Source organism: Onychomys torridus, chromosome 9 (genome assembly GCF_903995425.1).
Source record: "Onychomys torridus chromosome 9, mOncTor1.1, whole genome shotgun sequence".
In the NCBI taxonomy this organism is placed as follows: domain Eukaryota; kingdom Metazoa; phylum Chordata; class Mammalia; order Rodentia; family Cricetidae; genus Onychomys; species Onychomys torridus.
This window is the reverse complement of record NC_050451.1, coordinates 78,816,589-78,839,651: the sequence shown is the minus strand read 5'-3', so window position 1 is coordinate 78,839,651 and position 23,063 is coordinate 78,816,589.

Sequence of the window (23,063 nt, the reverse complement as noted above, 5' to 3'; positions counted from 1 at the left end):
GTTTTATATTTCATGAAATTCATTTATTTATTTATTTATTTTATCATGTTTATTTTTTATTATTATATTTGTGTTTTAATTTTACACATCAGCCATGGGTTGCCCTGTCCTCCCCCCTCCCACCCCCCCCCCCACCTTTCCCCCATCCCCTCCCCTCTATTCCCATCTCTTCCAGGGCCAAGACTCCACTGGGGATTCATTTAAACCTGGTAGATTCAGTACAGGCAGGTCCAGTCCCCTCCTTCCAGGCCGAGCAAAGTGTCCAAGATGCCCTTCAACTGAAGAATGGATAAAGAAAATATGGTACATATATACAATGGAGTACTACTCAGCAGAGAAAAACAATGACATCATGAGGTTTGTAGGCAAATGGATGGATCTAGAAAAAATCATCCTGAGTAAGGTAACCCAGACTCAGAAGGACAAACATGGTATGTACTCACTCATAGGAGGATACTAGATGTAAAACAAAGATGATTAGACTGCCACACAACTCCGGGAAGGCTACCTAGAAAACAGGACCCTAGGAAAGACACAGGGATCACCCAATGACAGAGAAATGGATGAGATCTACATGAACAACCTGGATGACACTGGGAGTAATGAAGATCAAGGTTTGAGGGAAAGAAAGCTTAGGGGAGCAAGAGATCCCAGCTGGATCAAGAACAGAAAGGGAGAACAAGGAATAACAGACCATGATAAATGAAGACCACATGAGAACATGAAGTTCATTTATAAGTTTAATGTATTTACAAGATTGTGAATAATCAGTTGTTTTGGACAGGATACTGGAGAGACTGATCAGTGGTTAAAAGCACTTGTTCTTATAGAGGACCTAAGTTCGGTTCCCAGCATCACCTTTGGAGGTCACCACTCCCTGTAACTACAGTTCTAGAGGATAGAACACAATCTTCCAGATACCATTAGTAGCCCCCACATTAGCCATCTTCTCTCTCTCTCTCTCTCTCTCTCTCTCTCTCTCTCTCTCTGCCTTCTCACTCCCTCCTTCCAACACACTGACATGCAAATAAACACATAAATTAAAAATTAATTAAAATTAAATTAAAAATAATTTAGTTGTTGCCTGGAGAGATGGCTCAGCAGTTAAGAGTACATACTCTTCCTTCAACAGACTTGTGTTGATTTATGGGACCCACATGGTAGGCTACCACTGACTGTAACTCAAGTTCCACATGATAACTTCCTTCTAGCCTCTGATGACACTGCAGAATGTAGACATGTGGTGGACTTAGATGCACACAGCAAAGCATACATACAAAAAAGTAAAAGAAATCATAAAATATAATCAATTGTGGTGATATTTTATTTGTGTTGAAATATGGTGGTATTTTAGATGTGCTTTAATAAATAAAGCTTGCCTGGAGATCAGATGAAACCCAAGCCATTATAAGTAAACACTGAAGTCATGCAATGTTAGCACAAGCCTTTAATCCTATCACTTGGGAGGCAGGGATCTGTGTGGATCTGTGTGTGTTCAAGGACTCACTGGAAACAGAGCCAGGTGTGGTGGCACATGCCTTAAATTCCAACACTAGTTAACCATGGAGATCTGGAGGTCTGTACAGACAGATAAAAAGTGACAGAGATGGGCAAGACGAGGAAGTGATGTAGCTGGGCAGAGAGAGCAAATCAGATGGCAGAACAGCAAGGCATAAAGTTATGGGTAGACAGGAAGCCTCGCGGACTTGGAAGCTGGTGAGGTGAGGCTAGCTGTGGCTGTTCCTATTCCTCTGATCTCTCTCAGGCTTTAACCCTTATATCTGGCTCCTTTTTTATTTAATAAAATAATTTAGAGATTCATCTGCAATCAATTGTATTGAACATATTCATATATATACATACATGTATATTAAATTAGAAAATTTTACTATGAGTTTTACTCAGATACCCAACATTGCATGCCTGCATGTGCACACACACACACACACACACACACACACACACACACAAACAAACAAACACACACAGAGAGAGAGAGAGAGAGAGAGAGAGAGAGAGAGAGAGAGAGAGAGAGCCCTATATGGCTTTAGAGCACTTACAAGACAATTGTTAAATTAAAACTGATAAAGTTACTCGGGAAATAGAGGTTTAAAAGATTCCATTTAGGGCTGGGAGGTATGGCCAAGCAACAGAGTATTTCACTGGTCTGTGATGGATAAAAGCTAGGAATTTGTTTTAAGAACACTGAAGAAATGAGTGACATCCATTCTAGACCAATGTCAACTCTAAACATGAATGTTCCAGCTGTATCAATTGAGCAACCTGACAACAAGCTTTAAGCAAGATGAAAAGGCTAATGCTCAACACCTCTCTCTGTCAAAAACTGACTTAACTATAGCTTTTCTTACATAATGTTGACACTGCTATTTTGTACCTATTTAAAAGAGCCTGTTAAATGACCTTTTGCACATACTTATATATGGCTTTGTCCATGTTTTTCTTCTGATTTCCAGACAGAATTTGGTAAGCTGTAAACTATCTCCTAATTTCAGCTTTAACTTTTATGGATATTTCCCTGCGGCTGCATGACAGTTTTGCTGAAATTGAGCCAATGCCTCTCAGATGATCACACACAGGGTGGTCTGTCTGCCGCTTTCACTTTCCAAACACCCGTGACCACGTGAAATTGTTTTGTTCTGTGCTAGAAGCACCTTCTGTCCAAATGCCTGTGGCTTTCTGATTTCATCTCATCCTTCAACAACTGCTTGGGACTTTCTTGTACAGTCATTTCTACCTTTAGTCATGTGAAAAAGCCCCACTGTTTGCAAAGTTTTCTTCTATCCTGCTTGCTAACTAATGGGATTGAAGGGCATGGAATTTATCCTTTTCCTTTATGGAGTCTGGGCATCTTTTGGCAGCTCATAATTTAGTAGGAAAGAGACACAAAGTAATGCTTTGAGTATTTTAAAGAAATTCTCTATTTTGATATGAAAATGAGAACACATTTAATTTATATTTCCTTTCCATCTCTAGAAACAACCTAATGAGAAACAGTGGCAATTGAGAAGTCTGACGTTTCAGACAGCTTGCTGTCCTATATGCATTTATTTATTTTTTTATTATATATATTTTGGTTTTTCGAGACAAGGTTTCTCTGTGTAGCTTTGTGCCTTTCCTGGTACTCACTCTGTAGATCAGGCTGGCCTCGAACCCATAGAGATCTGCCTGCCTCTGCCTCCCGAGTGCTGGGATTAGATGTGTGCGCCACCACCGCCTGGCCCCCTTTGTGCATTTTATAATCATGCATTCAGTTTCTTCATAAGTTAATGGGTTGCAACAAAACTTGACAAATAAGGAAAACACATTCATCCTCAGAAACAATGTGCTTAACTTAAGATCCAAAGTCAGAAGAACCATGCACAAAACAAGACATTCAATAAGCTCCACTGAGATTGTCTTGTTTATACTATGGTCATGGTGTTAGCCACAGCCGACATTTAGAATCTTGGTATATAAAATGCATTTGTATGAAAGAGTTTCATTTCTTTTTTTTTTTAAAGTGAAGATCATGTTCAACATTTTTCAGAGAAAAGTGGAAGCAGACAGGATAGTAGTCTGTATGTGAAAAATAAACACAGTTTTATATAAAAGCTGTGCGGAGAACACATAGTCTACAGATCCTTCTTTCTTCAGTTGAGTGTGGCCTATTGAATGAGTTCTGATGAATATTTTTTGGGGAGATATAATATGAATTGGTATCTGGAACAACGCATCAAGAATTTAGGTAACATGTCTTTACCCCACATTCTTCTCATTAACCAGAATTTTACACACTAAGGGACCATTTCTTACAGCATTCTAAATATTTTCAGTGATATATATATATATATATATATATATATATATATATATATATATATATATATATATATATATATATATATATAAATACAATACATAGGACTAGACAATTGCTTGGTGGTGTGTACTAATGGATATATAACAAAGGGGAATTTAGAGAGAGTTCTGAAGGCAACTAACTTGGGTAATAGTTTATCACATTAATTTTTCATATATTAGGTATTTGTATTTTAATCAGTGGACTTTCTTCTTGCCATTAAACTAGGAATATTTAAAATTCTTAGTATCATTTTTCAAAGTTTGTACATTGAGACCATGATAAACATTCATCTATAATATCCACATATATAAATATTTTACCAGTAGTACTCTCAACATATACTGGCTAAATCCTATTACTATTTATATTAAATGTTAATACAGTATACATTCACACATTAGGTATTTGTATTTTAATCAGTTGATTTCCTTTTTGCTATGAATAAATTCCAAGTAGAAAATTATTTAAAAGACATGAGATCAATTTTAACGTACAGTTTGCAGGGTTAAAGCTCATCAAGTGTAGAAGGCATTCCAGTAGAAGTATAGAATAGATGGTCACATTGCCTTTGTAGTCATGGAGTAGAATGCTAACAGGAAGTAGGGCTCGGCTACAGAACCATAAATCCTGTCCCTGGTAACCCACATCATCCAACCAGGCTCAGTGTGACTTCATCAATGACCCAGTACAATGTCACTATCTGGAGGAAAAGTTCAAACACAGCAGACTCTGGAAGATGTTACATATTTATCTAGAAGATTTAAATCAGTGTCAAAATGTTGAGGAATTTGTATTAGTGTAAAATCCATAGGATATTTTTCAGAGACTTGTTGTGTTTGAGGTACCATTAGAGAATAATACAGAAAAGACAAAAAGGATGTTTTGGGGCAGGCATCAGGGGATGTATGTGGGGTAGAAATTTTATCACAGGTAAATTTTGTGTCTGGTACTTAAGACATTTGAGTAGGTGAAAGTGTCTACAGAACAACAAGAATTGGGTGTGAGATTAATCTTGAGAAAACAGAGCAGTTGATAAGACAGATGGCTGTCAGTTTGCAGAGATTGCAGAAAAAGCTGAAGAAGCAGGCATGTCTATTGTCACAGAAGCAAGACAAGGCATTTCAGGAGAACAATAATCTTAGCTGTGTTCAAAAAAGGTAAATTTCTAAATGTTTGCTGACAAAATTGATTTTCAGTGTGATTATTGGGGATAAATATTTTCTTCCTTCTATTTTCCCTGCTTTAATCTAGTAATGAATTTTATTTTTGTCAGTTGTTTGTTTCCCAATAGGGAAACATTACATTCTTACATTTTTTTTTACATTGTCATGAAGCATGGTGAAACACTGTACTTTTCACAATTATTCAAGTTTTCTTTTTGTATCATTGCATAGTGCTAATTACTTATACTATGTTACAAATTCCTTCAGAAAGAATGACTTTATGCTTTTGTTGATAAAGGTGCATATGTATTAATTGTAGATAATAATACAATTAGTAACTTCTGCCTACATTTAATAACTTTGTGCCTCCCAAAGTTACTTTTTTTGAGAAATGTGTGCTAAAATCTCAAATGTTTCTATCATTTATATTTCTGCATATGTTCATAGTTATTATATTGTATTGAGCAAACCTTGCCTTTCATCCAAAAAAAATCTCTTTTACTATTCTTTTTCATATCTATTAATGAAATCGATTTTTGTACTGTTAGCATGCTGTGGGGTCATTCCAATGTGGCTCAGATGCTGCTGAGTTCTTACAGCTTCCTTTAAATGCTCCCATCTGGGAAGGCTCCGTGGTCTCTGCATTGGGTTTTTCCAGGCTGAAAGCTCTCTGTTGATCCAGTCTCCCTGTTTTTCTTTTGCCCTATCATCTCACATGGATGAGCTGTCCTCTCACTGTCAAGGTCACACTCGATTATTCCTTCTTCTTCTTCTTTTTTAAGAATCTTTATGAAAAGAAAATTAAACTTCCTGACTGTATCCAACTTCAAGACCACTGATGATTCTGGTTTTTCACCTTAAAGGAGTCAGGATGAAAAACGACAGACTGAAAAGCAAGGGTCAAAATCCTTGTGTCCCGAATGACGCCCCCATTGCCAGAATATGATACCCCTCCCGTATGGGGTGACATTTTCCGTTTTCAAGAGATGAAACCAAAGTCTTCCTTCTAAACTCTTTGAGACAAATTTCTTATGAGAGTCTCACTTCTGTCATTTGCCTCCTACAGCATTTCTAGGGTTACTGTTCAGAGGCAGTGAGCAGCCCACACTAGTTTGTCATCTTATTAAGAACCAGAAGTCAATTTTGATATACTGTAGAGATCTAATTCTTCAAACTGACAAATTTGATATTTAAATCAGGCTATTGTAATAATCCTCAAGCAGATTGCATTGCAGGTGTCTAAAAAACTTTATAAATAACCTTTTCTAACAAGCAGTATGCTGTATATCATCCAAAATGGGAAAGTATGTGTATGTGCTTTAAAAAGTGCACATTTTAACTTTAACTTCAGGGAAATATGCACAAATTGCAGGCCTAGAAACCAATTCTGGCTGAGGTTTGGGTTACTCTCACTCTTCAGGGTACTAGAACTTGACTTATGGTGTTTCTAACTTAGCTAGTCTAGCTAATGAAACAAACTATTAAGAACAAATAAACATATATTTTAAAAATTGGTAGAAGATCCAAAAGAGATGGATGTGGTTGTAATGATTTCATTCTGAACACAGCTCTTTAAGGAGTGGTTGTGATATGCAATCAAGGGAAGATTACACAATACAGACTTTCAGAAGACATTCAAGAAAATGTATATTATACTGACAGATGGAAGAAGTGAATGCTAAAATGTCTTTAAAACTCTTTTTGTGATGCTAAATCATGTAAAAATGAATAAGAACGAATTAGAAAATTTAGAACCATTGCTAGGACAAATGATATCTCACTTAAAGATAATACAGGAAGACTAAAATAGTCATTTCCTTTCTTTTATGGTTTCTGTCAAGATTACTGTTTGTAAATGGGAAAGATTTGAGCATGCATAAAAAGGAAAGGATTCAAACCTCAGGTATGTGAAGAATATTACATTAAATCAAGCCATTTCCTTGGGCTTAGATTTATGTCCATTCAAATCACACAACTGTTACTCTAATTACAAACAACTACAAACCTATCCATGCAGATGAATAACAGCTATCACTGGGCCTTGGAATTCTTCAGTATCTCCCAGAAAGCAGAAGACAGGTGACAAGGAGAAACCATGAATTCTCATTACTGGCAGACTAGAAACATTAGAAAAAAAAACGAGTGATGGGAGGGCAATAGTTCTCTCAATACTGTAGCACTAAAGGGTTTCCTGTTTGAGTAAATTGCCAACTCAGTAAGCATTTGTTGAATGTCAGTCACAATTCAATTTTTTTTCAATGCTCCAAATAAATAAAATCAATGGGGATGGCCCAGTGAGTACCAGACTATGGAATAAACCTGTTTCTGTGCTCACATTTACAGAATATTTGAAGGCAGGTAAATATGTTTATCACTCGATAAAATTATACATGGCTGACAGATTCCTGCGTCAGATGGTTAAGTACAGTGTTTAGACCTTGTGACCATAGTGTGGAGATTTTAATAATTTTCAGTTATTGTGGAAAGTTCACCAACACATTATATTTGGAGCACCATCAAACAACTTCTATTTAAAATATTTTTCCAGAATGCCTTAGAGGAAGTTAGCTTTTGTTATGTTCGATATTTTTAAATATATAATCACTTACTAATTATTCCTGTAACAATTAATTGATCAGACTATGCTTCAGTGTAACTGTAGCTAAGGATATGTGTCTCTCTATACAGAACAAGACTCTATTATTCTCTTTCTGTAAGTTTGCACAGATATACTCACAATAAATATTTCTACACATGGACTTTTCATATCCCAGGTCTGTGCACTCAGCAAACTGGCAAATTTCAATTTTCATTGATTCAAAAGTCCCCAAAGAAGAATTTCCAAATGAATTTTTTATCCTTTATTCAAAAAACATGATTTTTTTTTTTATCTTTTAAAGTGAAGAGTACTCCTGTCCTACCTGACTAAAACCTTGAAGACCAATTGGAGATCCATGTTCTGTATCAGCCCAGTGACAGAACACTTAACAAGGCTAGACTAGAGAATTATCTCAAGTTTTATGGCAGCCTAAACTGAGCAAGAGGGAGAGATACGTTTTTATAACTCTGATAATTAATGAACATCTCTTTACAAATTTTGCTAATTGTCTTATTTTTTCATTTGTTATAACAATGTTTCTGAGACTGAAAGGGATGTTAAGTCATAGAACTATTAATATTCCTTCAGTGACTCATGGAAATCAACAGTTTAAACATACTGTAACTTTAAAAAGCTTACAATGAATTTCTAAATAAAGGAGCATTGTTTTCAGGATAAAATGAGGGCTTTTGCAGAGACTTAGAAACCAGGCCCCAGCTTCCATCCTGCCCCGGAACTCCCATCTGGACCAGTGCCTGGGGTTATAGTCCGAGAAGCACCCACCTCTAGGTCCCACCCCTGGGCACCAGCCATCCAGGAAATCACAGCTGTGTTATCTATGAAAATAAATATAAATATTAAAGCTGCAATTGATGTCATACTAATTTGGCTAGGCAGTACTAGTGAGCTGTTATTAAGATTGTGACCTTACCAGCCTTGTAATTTTTACTATGCTTACAATATCAGACTTGTATTCACTCCTGTACAGTGCATCTCAAATCCAAGATGAGAAGTTACCCAATTAATGGTCATCTCACTGTTGCAGCATTGACCATCTCTTACTTGGCAGATTCATGCTGTAATTCACAGAGTTTGTAGCTGGGTGCGTGTATGGATGCTTTATCTCTTCCACCCACCTGCATGGTACCTTTCCACACTGGGAAAATTATTCAACATTGAAGAAGCATCTAACTTATTTTCAGCTTATTTTCTCTGTATCCTGCATCCAAGGTATACAGTATTCTTAGCAATAGAACCGTATCATACAGTTCTCCTGGGCAACCACTCTCTTTCATTTTTTTTTTATTTACTCTTCTCTCATACCTTTGAGGTTCCCCTTTCCTCCATTCCCAGTTGCTTCGTGCATGGTACTTATACAACTATGCTCTTTTGTAATTTAGAGTTTCTCAAATTCCCCTTTGAGAAAATGATGGGTTCAGTTTGATTAAAACCACAAGTTGTAGCAAAATATCTGTCTGTAGATAGTTGAGAGGGATGAATCAAAAACAAAGTAGAGGATATTTAAAAGAATAAAAATATTAGTATTAATTTTAATGATAAAACTGAATTAAGGTTCAAAAATTGACAATATTAAGAATTTGATTTTATTCTGAATTACTTACATTTTGTTGGGGGACTTATATCATTAATTTAAATCATATATTTAAATATATCGAGACAATTTCTCTTACTCTTTGCAAACACAAACAGTAGAATATTACATGATGGTTTCATATCTGCTACGAAGTTTGCTTTCATACCTGTAATAATCATTCTTAAGTCCTTTTGAAGCATATAATTTAATTGTTTAAATAGAATAATTGGGAGAGGAGAGATGTGATTTAGAATTACTGCTAGGGAAACTAATTCAGTCTTACTGAAAACTAAATTCAGCTCTATTATTTCTCAAAATCTTGTATTCATTGGAAATACTGCTTTCTCTTAACTTCTTCCCCAAAAACTCACTCTTCAACTTTTTCAGGGTTTTCTCATACTTTTGTACGATAGACAGAAGTATATTTACCTATTAAGCTAGAGCAGATAAAACTAAATGAAATCTTATAAAGTCAAGGGAATAAAACATAATAATATAATATGCTCTACCCAATACATTTTCTAAGAAGTATAAAGCTCTCTTCTTAATATATTTTTCTAGTGTTAACAAAAAGGACTTTATGTCAGGGTGATTGAAACAGTTCATAACTCCACTGATTTAATCAAATAAAGACTTAATAACAAAGTACAAGAAAAATTTAAAGACAATAATGGAAATACTTTGAATAAAATGTGTAACTAAGTCAAAAACTGTGAAAGGAATTTTTTATAGAAATTAGAAAGAAGGATATGGAAGTAAACAGATCAATCAGAACCTGTTTTCTAATTGAAAGTAAATGTGACAAATGAGGGACTCATGCATGGTTTCTAAAAAAACAAAAAATACAAAAAAGACAAAGACAAAGAAAAGAAAATCAAAACTTCCTAGAAACATACAAAAGAACTGCCAACCCCAAACTGTCAAATTCTATGACAAAAACCTTTGGAACTAAAATTGAGGTTGAAAATATGAGAAGCTTCGAGACAGAAAACCGTTTACAAATTGCAATTTCTTTCTCTCTGGTGTATTTGTAATCAGATGAGAACTAGTTAAATATTGGCACTATCCTGCCTATCAGTCACATTTTTCCCAGCTTTCTTAGATATCTTCCAGGTTGTTAAAAAGATCTTACAGATCCACTGGAATGTCAATACAGATAAAAGATTCTTTGGCTCTCTCAGTATAGATAGCAAACAAAAGTTACAAATCAATAGAATTTCCTCCCGAGACAAAATTTAGATTGACGTCTTCTGTAACTTTCAGTGGTAACAGCAGAAGTAATCAGACATAAGGTGCAAAAGGTATAAGAGAATTTTGTTGTTTCTATTTGCATTTTAGAAGATTATTAATAAAACTCAAGGAGAAGTAATCATATTTCAAACTTTGTGTGCTATTCTCTGTAGTTGTACATCTCCAAATATTCCTGAAGGTATATGACTTTAACTGTCATAAGAATGTGCTTTTTGATAGTAAATACACAATAATGGGTTTTAACTTGTTTTGCTTAAGTTAGGGAAGAAATATCAATAATCTCTCCTCCCTTTTGAGGGAATTTTTACATTAGAGAACCAGTAATTATAGAGTCTCTCTGTCTCTTTGAAACGTTTTTATAACTCTTTTATATAAGATTCTGTTTTGGAAACATCTAGCTAGTTTTTAAAAGAAAGGTAGGCCATTGATAGCATGTCACTGAAACGGGGTTATCAGCGAGTTCTCAGTGTTAATGCTGCCCAGTAACTGAGGAAATTGAGAGCCTCACCTGAGAATAAAGGCAAATCTTCAAGTTTCAAGTCATCAAAGACTAGCATGCATTTTATTTCCTGTTTATAAGGTGAACTCGCAAACCTTGGTAACCACACCAATCTGACAGATGATCTTCGGGAAGAGCCATTTATGTTACACAGTTCTATAAAATCATGCTAACCTGAGCACCAGTCATCCCCTACTTGAAAACATGTAATTAATGAATAATATATGCCTAGAAATTAAGAATTTATATTTATATGCAGTTTCATTTTCTGAGTACTGTGGTCTAAAATATTATATAGAAAAACCACATAAGAAGATAATTCCCAAATTTTAAATAACATTATTATGTCATGTTACTATAAATTTTCTATTTTATTATCTGGTGATATATAATCAATTTTTGTACTTGATCTTTAAAATAATATTTAATATATTTATTTTTGCATATGAAAATTATATATATATAATCCTCTCTGCACCTGGCATTGACTTTGGGTCTCTAAATATGGGGGTGTCTATGGAATAATAGGTAATATTTGTTTTATGTTTAATAGTTTTTAATAGAATGCTTGTAGTATACATCATAATTTTTATTTAAGAGTAAAACTTTTCTTTCTTTTTAGATGTTTGTAGAGATGTTTTCAATTTTGGCAGCAGATTTAAGTTTTGCCACATTTCCTCAGCAATGTAGGCACACATTTAGTCATGTATCTGTACATATTTAATTAAAGTCACTTTTGTCTTCTCTAGCACATATTTACTACACCTTGTCTGAGTTATTTTTATCAAGTTTTTTTAAAAGTCATTAGAAATCACAAGAAAACAGTATTTGAGGTTTCTTTTTTAGACATTTTCCTTTCTTCAAACAATTGTAACACAGCAGAAAATTAATTTTTAAAAATGTAGGACAGGAAAATATATCTTATCCTTTAGATTACATACACACATTTTGTTTCCTATATTTCACTTCTCATTTTCCTCCTAGATAATGAAAGGAGGAGACATTGAGAGACTTATTCAAACTAATAATGAGGACAGCAAAAGTATAAATGGATATGACTGAATTTAGACTTTATTTTGGAGTGGATTGAAGTGTGATGTTTCTGTAAGATGGTAACTCAGAGTAATCTACATAGTAACGGTGTTAATCTACAGTGAAGGATAGACTTGGGCGTATGCCCTGATGTATATACTTGTGGAGCACGAACACTCTATTTCAGTTGTAGTACAGATGGAGTAGTTCAAGGGAATGCAAAGGGAAATGAACATAAGTGAGTTAAGCCATTTATACACCCAATGCCATCCTGTAGCTTGTTTATGTGCCATATAAGAATTATATGATGAGATGCTTTTTTAATACTCACACTAAACAGAAAGTTTGGGTCAGGAAATGTCCCTCTTCTAAGATCCCTGGAAGTCAAGACAAACAAATTACCTTCTCTAATGTGAATGCCATGAATTAAAGCAATGCACTACCATGTATATAAGATGAAACTAAGCCATGCTTGGGGACTGAATATTCAGGAAGCAGCAGCTGTTCCAAAGGGAAGTGGAAAGAGTTCCATAGACACAAAGGAAGAAAAAGTAATGAAGAATCCAGAAGACTGATTAAATAAACCCCAATAGCTTTAGTTGACTTATGAAACAAAGTTATAAATTAATCAACATTCAGGAGGATAATTACATAAGTAAAAGTGTTTATTTTGTTTAAACCTCTGCTGATTATCATGTGCTTGAAAATGGTTTGCTGAATTCAGAGAACTGCAGAGTGCATGATATTTTGTGAAGAGTGCAGAACTGCATGGTAGTTTGAAAGAATCAAACCATAGAATAAAACTTAACAAGTAGTATTTGAAAATTTCCAGAATGTATTAAAGTTACTTAGAGTTTATATATTAATTGCATAAAATTAAATAATTTTGAATAATTAAAAATTAAAAAGCAATCTATTAATATTTACTCAGACATTTCCTTCATTTAATTTGGAATATAGTAAGTTGCATTTTAACGTGGGAAATTATTGTATTTTCTTGTTATATATCAATGTAATCTCAATGTTGAAGATTCGCAAAATAGAGAGGTACATATTACATTTCCTTTTCTTTTTTGTTTTCTTTTTTTTATTATATTTGTGTTTTAATTTTACGTATCAGCCATGGGTTCCCCTGTCCTCCCCTGGGGATTCATTTAAACCTGGTGGATTCTGTGCAGGCAGGTCCAGTCCCCTCCTTCCAGGCTGAGCAAAGTGTCCCTGTGCAAGCCCAAGGTTCCAAACAGCCAGCTCATGCACCAAGGCCAGGTCCCGGTCCATCAGCCTGGGTGCTCCGTGAAGCGTTTCCTATTACTTTTTAAAAGATAAGAAATGGAGTGTTTAGAACTCTTCTTACACTCCAACCCTTTTTCTGTCTGTCCTTAGCTCAGCTCTTTTTTATTCTAGACATTTTGAAGTATTCATTGTAGTTAATTAAATTAATTAATTAACTAAATAACTGTGTGGTTCTTTGGGAATCATGTCCTTTCTTTTTATTTACTACGAAACATGCATGGATAGCAATTAATAATACAAATTAAACACTTTCTTCATTTAGCTCCACTATTGTTGAATTTATCTCTTAGTAGATCTGAGTGAAGTAGAGAGAAAATTAATGTAGAACAATAAAGAGAGCAAAAGGGGGCTAGAGTAAAGTATACATTGGCAATAAGATAAAAATGAGTATGGGTAAAGTCAAACTCCAGCCACCATTGTTGCTTCTTTATGTGTCTAAGGATGATGCTTTTGAAAAAGAGGACAATCGCAAGGTCAGTGGAAACCTAACTAACGGACTGCAAGAGGCTAGCAGCAAGACTCTAAGCTCTGAACTTGCATCCTGTGTTTTGGGGTCTGGTAGAACAATAAATAATTAATAAATTAATAAATTAGATACTTAAATAAATTACCAAGCCACTGTTTGGAACACTGCTTATGGAGTGAAAAAAATCCTTTTGGATCAAAACAAACAAACCTAAAAAAACAAAAAAACAAACAAAAAAAAACCATAATCCTGATACTTTTGTGATAAATGTGAGTAGTTTGGTAGATGTTAAGTTTGGAAAAACTTTATTTTGCCTTTTATAATATGATGCTGTTCACTTCATAGTAGATGAAAATGAACCTCATTCTTTGAACAGCCTAACACATGAATATTCTCATTCATGTTTGTATTTTTACCTATGGTACAATGATGTTGCAGTCATTTTCATTATGAAAGGGTATTTTCAAACCTGATGTTCAAAATAGCAATTATTCATGAAACCCCTTTCATATATTCAATTCAGAGGATAAAAATTCAATTATGAAATGAAGTCTCCTGCCAATCTTATAACACCTACTTCTTACATGCCTGATTTATACACTCCCCTTAAAAGTCAGAAATCTCAAGGCATTGAAGAAAGTACACAGATTGAATCATAATGACCAAGTCAAAAAGAATGGGAAGAGAAATTTGCTTTTCATTTCAATATAGGTTATACCAAATAGTCTGGAATTTGTGAAACCAAGTAAAACCATTTATCTAAACATACAAAATCCCAGTCTTGGTTAAAAAATTGAGAATTGCCAGTCTGGAGTTCACTTGTGGCTTTAAAGTGAAAGAAAATGGCAATAATGGACGGAACCTCCTCTCCCCCCCCCTTTTTTTTTTTGATGGGCTGCTTCCAAATTTGAAATTAACACATCTGTCAAATGTCATGAAATGCAACTGTTGCAATGATTCTGCAGCTGTCAATAAAATGCCATAACAGCTAATGAGGGCACATGCAGAGAAAATGATAGAAAAAAATAGCAATAGATGTGGGCAACAGTACTTATTTGTTTGAATTTCATAATGTGCAAATCTCTGCCTGAATGATGTCACATTTTTGTTTAGTTTAAAGTGAAATCTTGTCATGAATCACACCAGCATTTTTAACTATAGTGAGTGGATCACATGTATTAGAGACTACACACATCCTGAAGTTTACCTGGAGAGTAACTTTTTATAACAGTGTTCATACACTAGCTAAGGTGGAGGCGACTGAATCTATCAGATTGAGCTGAATCCCTGGGGGAGTGTTTGCCATGGAGGAGATGGGAATGGGGAATGGGCAGGGAGAAATGGCGGCGGGAGTAGGAGGGGGAGGACAGGGGAACCCATGGCTGATATGTAAAATTAAAATTATGTAATTATAAATTTTTTTAAATAGTAAAAAAAAAAAAAAAAAAAGATTGCACATTGGTGTCTCATCTAGGACAGCTCTGAATTGTCAGTTTACAAGGAGGAAAAGTCATGAGACCTACTTTATGACAATATTAGAAATGGTTTCATCTCCAAAACTGTGTTCCTATGATTGTTGATTTTACAAGCAGACACAATGAAAAATCATCCCCAATTACTCAATCAACCTGAAGATGGAAAAATATGCCTCATATACAATTAAAGTCCACAATGTTTGTATGGAAGGGTGGGATCTAAAATCATCCAACTGAGTCTGGTTTAATTAGTTCATAGCAATTTTGAGCAGGACAGAGAGAGGGAAGCTATCTGCAGACTGCAGGTGCTGTTGCCTCGTAAATTCCAGTGTGCTTTCCTTACATCCTGCTCTATGGATTTCAGATTGGACTAAAAAAAATCCCTATGATTGCTCAGGCCAATTTCTTACTATCAGTCTCTTAATAATACCTTCCTCCATGTTCTGTTTCTCAAGCTGAACATTAGTGGACAATATTTCACCACATTTGCTCACAAGCACAGCTATCCAGTGCATCCTCATAGCACCAACCTGAGTTAAGAAAGTGCATTTTAATTTATTTGATTTTCTTCAAATCTGTCCGATTCAATCAAGTTATTGCCTGGGCCAGGAAGTTCCATCAATAAATTCTACTCCACAAGTTGATTTTCAGATTACCCCTGAGTAAAATACACTTCGAAAAGTTCATTTTCCAAACAGTTTTGGTATGCTCATTTCCATTCTCCCTGGCTTTACTGATAAAGCATGGAGATACAGTACTGACTGCTTATTGAAGAGATGAAGAACAGATGACTTGGACACAGTGGTGTTGTCTTTGTCTCAGCACTTTTATTATTCAGAGGGGTTTTTCTTTTTCTCTGACACCAAGCCTTGTTTACCCAAAGAGCACGGTCCTCTTTATCAGTATCCTGACTACTGGCTTCTTGAGTCTTCAATATCTCTTTGGCATTATTCAAGACCCCTGCTTCTCCTCACTGTATCCTAATACATTGAAAGACTAAATGTGAAACTAAATTGATCGTAGGTAGAACTAGGATGCAAACTTCCTTTGTATCCTCATGAATTTTTCTTAATTCTTTTCTTTTTTGGCTCTCTCTCTGTGGAAGGCAAATTCTTTATACTTCCTTTTGGTCATACAGGCACCTCTCTTCCTTAGCCAGGTCTGCCTCCCAACTTTTCTCTTACCTCAATGACTCATATCTTTCCCCATAGCACTGTTTCCTGGCATTTCTCTCTTCCAACTGTCAGTTAGCTTTTCATTTCCTTTCGTATTACAGGATTATTATGGCATTTTATTTCCTCACAGCATGAGTAGTTAAAAGGATGGGTTATATCCAGACTTACACACTCCAAATATAGATCTGCACTAAACAGCTGTGTGACCCAAGGCAAATGTTTAACTTCTATTATCCTATTCTACAGTTTGTGAATTGAAATTTCATTTAGTAGTGGGATAGGGTAAGAAATACAAGAGATAATAGGCCTGCAAAAGGAATGTAAAAGTGTCCCCATCCATTGATTAAAATGTGTATTCCATTCCAAATATGAACCTTAGTTCTATTTACCTAATATTTCCAACTCTCACTTAGTTTATTTCAGGGAGTCTACCTATTATTTTGTTCCCTTCATTTTGACTCTTGAGTTCGATGTCATTCCTTGCTTCTGATTCTACCTCAAATTCTTTTAATGTACTAGTAAGGAACACTTAGACCCATCACCAGACACTGAAGAATGTATGGAACTTGAGTATGCTACCTGAAATCATTAACTTTCTCTACACACGGGACAGAATATCAATTTGAATCTTTGAGGTTTTACTTTCAAGTGGAAAAATCTTTCCTTTACTTGGATTCTGTTTGTTTTTTAGGGTTTTTGGGGGGTTTTCTTGTGTGCATTCATCTTTGAGACAGGGTCTCACTGTATATCTATCACTGTATAGTTTGGCTGGCCTAGAACTTACTATCCTGACCTCAGATTTACAAAGATCTGCTTATGTCTTCTAAATTATAACATTAAATGCCTATGTCCCTAGGCCTAGCCAAGATGGAAAGGATTTTGGTTGTTGTTATTTTGTTTTTCTGAGACAGGGTTTCTTTGTGAAACAGTGCTGACTGTCTTGGAACTCACTCTGTAGACCAGGCTGTTCTTGACATCACAGAGATCCTCCTGCCTCTGTCTCCTGAGTGCTGGGATCAACCAACACCACTTGGCTAAGAGGGAAAGTTTTAATTGATGGATACTCAAATGTATGTTTTTATGTTTCCTTATCTAGTATGTTTTTTATCATCTTTATGACTAAATGAGCACTGTTAAATAATTGATACTGTCCTGCATCACTTAAAAATTATAACCTGTTATAAGAAATGAGTCATGTCATGATTTGTGTTTGATTCAACACCATAGAGTGCATTTACACTAACTTAGGCTGTATAGCTTGTTGCTGGGCCAGATTTATTCCACTAGACTGCTTTGGTTTGCTCTGTCATAACGCCTTTGCCGGATTTGTTCTGGCAAGTAATTTTACATCACAAACAGCTTATTTAGAGCTCCTGAATAGTCTTCCACCACCTTCGTATTGTAGCACATGTACAGACACTCTCATGTTCACATAATGCAAGGTATAACAATTCTTTTTTTCTTTTTTCTTTAAATCTTTTTTTTATTATTATTATATTTGTGTTTTAATTTTACACCTCAGCCATGTGTTACCCTGTCCTCCCCACTCCCACCCCACCCGCACATTCCCCTCAGCCCCTCCCATCCTTTCCCATCTCCTCCAGGGCCAAGACTCACCTGGGGATACAGAACTTTTAAAGTTTACATTTTAAAAAAACAAGTAGTAATTTTCAATGGTAACAAGTCTCACCATGGCATTACAATGAATACATACAAAGGATATTTAATGTCAGTCATCATTAAGTGCTTATACTCCAAGCTCATACATGTGATGGAGTACACATGCCTGACTGGTAAGTACTAACCACCAATGTTTATACAGTATTTTAGTATTTGATAACTTGTAGTTCCATATTCTGTGACTTACTTTAGCTTCTTATCACCATTATTGTTAATGTTTCCATATGTATGAACAATAGTAGCATGAATTTAAATTAATTCAAAAGAAAACAGAACAATGAAGAGAGTTGTACACACCAAATGTACGAAACTGTTACCAATATATCATAGTATCATGTTCAACAGTAAACATTGTTTGAAAAACTGCCCCCTCAGTATTTATAAGCATAATAGCATAGTCAAGTCACATGTTAGTAATATTAGAAATTAAACTCTGCTGGCTGGGCTGTCTCTAACCTGTGAGTTGCAAGTTTTCAATTTTCATAAGTTGTCACTCACGTTGGAGTGGGCTTTTGGTGATGCAGCAGTCTTTGAGAAACTTTCAAGTAACTTTACTCCTGTGAGTAACCCCTCACTCATCCCTCTCTAAGTATCCCTAGTCAATTTCATTGTTGCCCCTAGGATTTTGATAATATCCTTACTTAGATGTGCTATTGATTCCCTATTTCGGGAGAGGAGACATTTGTTCACTTCTTTCCTGAAACACTTTAAAATAATGCTGCAACTTTATTTATTTTATTCACTTTACAGACTTTTTTATCTATTTTTCAAAAGACATAGCATTTCCTGTCATCAGTAATGTTACGTCTCAATATCTTACCAATCACAATTATTTAACTATTCTATAGTATTTTGAATTGTTTCAAGGTTCTAGAGTCGACCTAGCTTTTATGTTCAGTGTTAAAATGTGACTGATACATTGCTTTTCAGAATTACAGAATTTCAGTGATTACTAAAATTATTTAATGAGAGAAAAATCTGATGTTCTTTTAGCCAAGTGCTCTTTTTCAATATTTCAGAAACAAAATATTTTCATAAACTTTAAAATTCTAAGAACTGGGATGCCATAAATTGAAATTGATGGGTTTATGTATCTGTCACTTCACACCAAACTACCTTCCTAAGGTTACCTTCAGTGCCTTATGGGTGGATAGAAGTGATCAGGTGTCCTCTCTAAATGTTAAGATTTCATGGAAATTAAATCAAATATTTTCTACAGAAGAGACTATCATCATTGAAAATGATTTATGTAATTTACATCCTGCATTAATAAGTAAGAAACTGAGAAAACTACACTATTAACTGGTTTAAGACTGAAAAAATTCCCTGATTATCTTACATTAGTTTCTGCATGGAAATTACAAATTAAAAGATAATTTTTGTGCAATTCTCTTCTATCTTTAATGTACTTTATGACTTTGGAAGCCAATAAATACTAGAGAATTGAAGCAGAGAGAATTATATTTTTCATTGTTTTGTTGTAGGATACAATAACAACTTAAAATTTTTCTCCTGGCAGCTTTTTCAGAAATACAACAAGTATAATAAAAATAGAAACTTATAGAATTATTGGTTTGAAAACAGAAAATGTGCAAGTATATTAAATAAAAACATTCATGTTTAGAAAATGAGACAGAACTCTTTAATTTTATATTAATATATAGATGATAGATAGACAGATATTCACTAAATATAAGCATTCCTTTATTGAAATTAAATGATTACCAAAATTATTGGCTCTCAATCTTGTTTGTTTTTTCTTCTGTTTTCAGTTTATTAGTTAATTAATTTTAATACCTTTTGTTTGTTTGGAAGTCAAGCCACCATAGAGGGCCATAGCAATTATGAGGTCAGGGTGAGCTATAGGTTGACTTTGTCCCTATTATGTGGCAATTCAGGGAGCATTTGAGACTGCAGCCTTGCTAAGGGAAGTATGTCACCAAGAACAAGTTTTGAAGGTTTATAATAGTGATTTTATTTCAAGTCAGTTCTTTTTTCTTCTCAATTGTGGGTTAGGAAGCAAGTTCTCTGTTGCTGCTCCAGTGCCATGCCTGCCTTCTGCCATACTCTCCATCAACAGGATGGTCATGGACCTAACCTTCTGAAACATTAAGGACCAAATAATGCTTTCTTCTGTATGTTGCATTGAATGTATTATTTTGTCACAGTTATAGAAAAATAACTAATACACCCTCCTACCTTAGCCTTCTGAGTAGAAACATAATACACATGAACCAGCACACATAGCTTAAGGTTTATATTTTCATGTATAATAAATATATCTATTTGTAAACACAGGGGAGGAAAACAAAAACATGAGAAATAGGTAATAAATTATGACAGGGAACTACATTTATTCTGATTTTGAGAGTTCAGTCAATTTAGATAGTCTTGCTTTCTTTTTCTTTTTCTTTTTTCTTTTTCTTTTCTTTTCTTTCTTTTTTTTTTTCCCAAGACAGGGTTTCTCTGTGTAGCTTTTCGCCTTTCCTGGAACTCACTTGGTAGCCCATGCTATCCTCGAACTCACAGAGGTCTGCCTGGCTCTGCCTCCCAAGTGCTGGGATTAAAGGTGTGTGCCACCACCTCCCGGCATGAATTTTTATTATTATATTGTGCATCTATTTACCTTTTCTACTTTCCAACTATTACTAGTCATATAAGTCAGAAAGACATAGAAACAAACTGAAAATATAACATTTATGTTGAATGTCCATTTACTTACCTTGCTGTCACCTCCATTCTTTATTTCAGATGTATGCAGTTCTTGAGCGACACCGTCAAAAGTATCTACTATTGGCTATGTCCCAAATGAAATGGAAGGTAAACATCAATATTCTGCCAGAAACTGATTTTTCAGTTAATTCTATACCAGCTAATGGCTTGGTTAGAGTCATAAAAGTCCTTTGTAGTTCCTCTTATACATAGTCTATGAATGAAATCTTTATGTTTGACATTCCAAAATGCCACATAATATCCCTTTGCAAGTAGTTTTAAAGGTTATTGACAAGATTGATAAAAAAAATAGATAAAAATAGTTCTTGCTTTGTTAATTCTTTTTTCTTTTTTCAAATTTTATTTTTTATACGGATATATGTGTTTCAATTTTACATATCAGCCATGGGTTCCCCTGCCCTCCCCTCTCCCGCCCGACCCCCCCCCCCGCCCCTTCCCCTCCATTCCCATCTCCTCCAGGGCCAAGACTCCCCTGGGAGATTCAGTACAGGCAGGTCCAGTCCCCTCCTTCCAGGCATGTCAATAGAAATTATGTAATGTAAGACTTTGGGTTTCTAAATTATACCACAAGATAGCTATTACCCTCTGTTTTGGTATTTACCCAGAAATCTCAAATATTTTGGAAATTTTAAGAAATTGAATCTTTCCAGGTGGTGGTGGCTCAGGCCTTTAATTTCTGCATTGGAAAAATCAGAGAAAGGCAGATCTCTAAGTTTGAGTCCTGGTCTACAGAATGAGTTCAAGGACATCCAGAGATGTTTCACAGAGAAAAGCTGTGCTGAAGAAAAATATCAAAATGAAAAACAAAAAAGAAAAGAAAGAAGTGAAGTATAAATTATGAGCTGTTTAGTGATTGCAGATAAGAATAACAAGGCTGAATTACTACAAATATGTTCCAGAGTAGGAAATATGTTTGGGGGACAAGAACAGTACCATTAATCCAAGGATTTGAAAGTAGGACATATAGAGTGTTTTATTATTTTTCCTTAATATATAATAATTGTGCTAAAGAAAATGTTTCATTACATCTTAAAATGCGAGACAGCTTATAGCTAAAGCTGATTATTCTTTACTCTTTTAATTTCTGTCATATCATTACATTTACATTACACTATATTTCAATTTAACAAAGTAGATTTGGTAAGTAATTATCACATGGGAAAATATAAACTTTGAGCTATGTATACTGTTTCATATGATCATAATGCTAACACTCAGAAAGCTGGGGTGAGAAGGTATGTAAGTTATTTTTCTATTATTGGGACAAAATAACATGAGCAAAGCAACATAAGGAAGAAAGTGTTTAATTGGTCCTCAAGGTTTCAGAAAGTTAGAGTCCATGACCATCACTTTGGTGGGGAGCATGACAGCAGACATGTACTGAAGCAGCAGCTGGGAGAAAACTCTTTCTGATCTGCAAAAAGGAATCAGAAAGAACTGACTTGAGCCTGGGTTACCTCACTCAGGATGATATTTCCTAGTTCCATCCATTTGCCTGTAAACCTCATGATGTCATTGTTTCTTTTTACTGCTGAGTAGTACTCCATTGTGTATATGTGCCACATTTTCTTTACCCATTCTTTGGTTGAGGGGCATCTAGGTTGTTTCCAGGTTCTGGCTATTATGAATAATGCAGCTATGAACATAGTTGGCCATGTGTCCTTGTGGTATGATTGTGCATTCCTTGGGTATATGACCAAGAGTGGTATAGCTGAGTCTCGAAGTAGATTGATTCCCAATTTTCTGAGAAACCACCATACTGATTTCCAAAGTGGCTGTATAAGTTTTCATTCCCACCAACAGTGGAGGAGTGTTCCTCTTGCCTAACTGTCATCATAGAACCTTTATCCAGTTACTGATGGAAGCAGATGCACAAATTCACAGCCAGGCACCAGGCTAAGCTCCAGGAGTCCAATTGATGAGAGAGAGGAGGGATAATGATGGGAAAATGCACAGAGATGGCCAACCAAACTATTAGAAACCCATGGACTGTGGACCAATAGCTTTGGAGCCCCCATAGTACTGGACTAGGCCTTCTGGATAAGCAAGACAGTTGTTTAGCTTGAACTGATTGGGGGCCCCCAGCCAGGGAGATCTGGATCTGCCCATGGTGCATGAGCAGGTTTTTGGGAAGCTAGTGCCTAAGGTGTGACATATTGCACAGCCTTGGTGCAGTGGCTAGGGGCTTGAACCTCCCTCAACTCAATATACCAGGCTCTGCTGACTCTCCATGGGAGAACT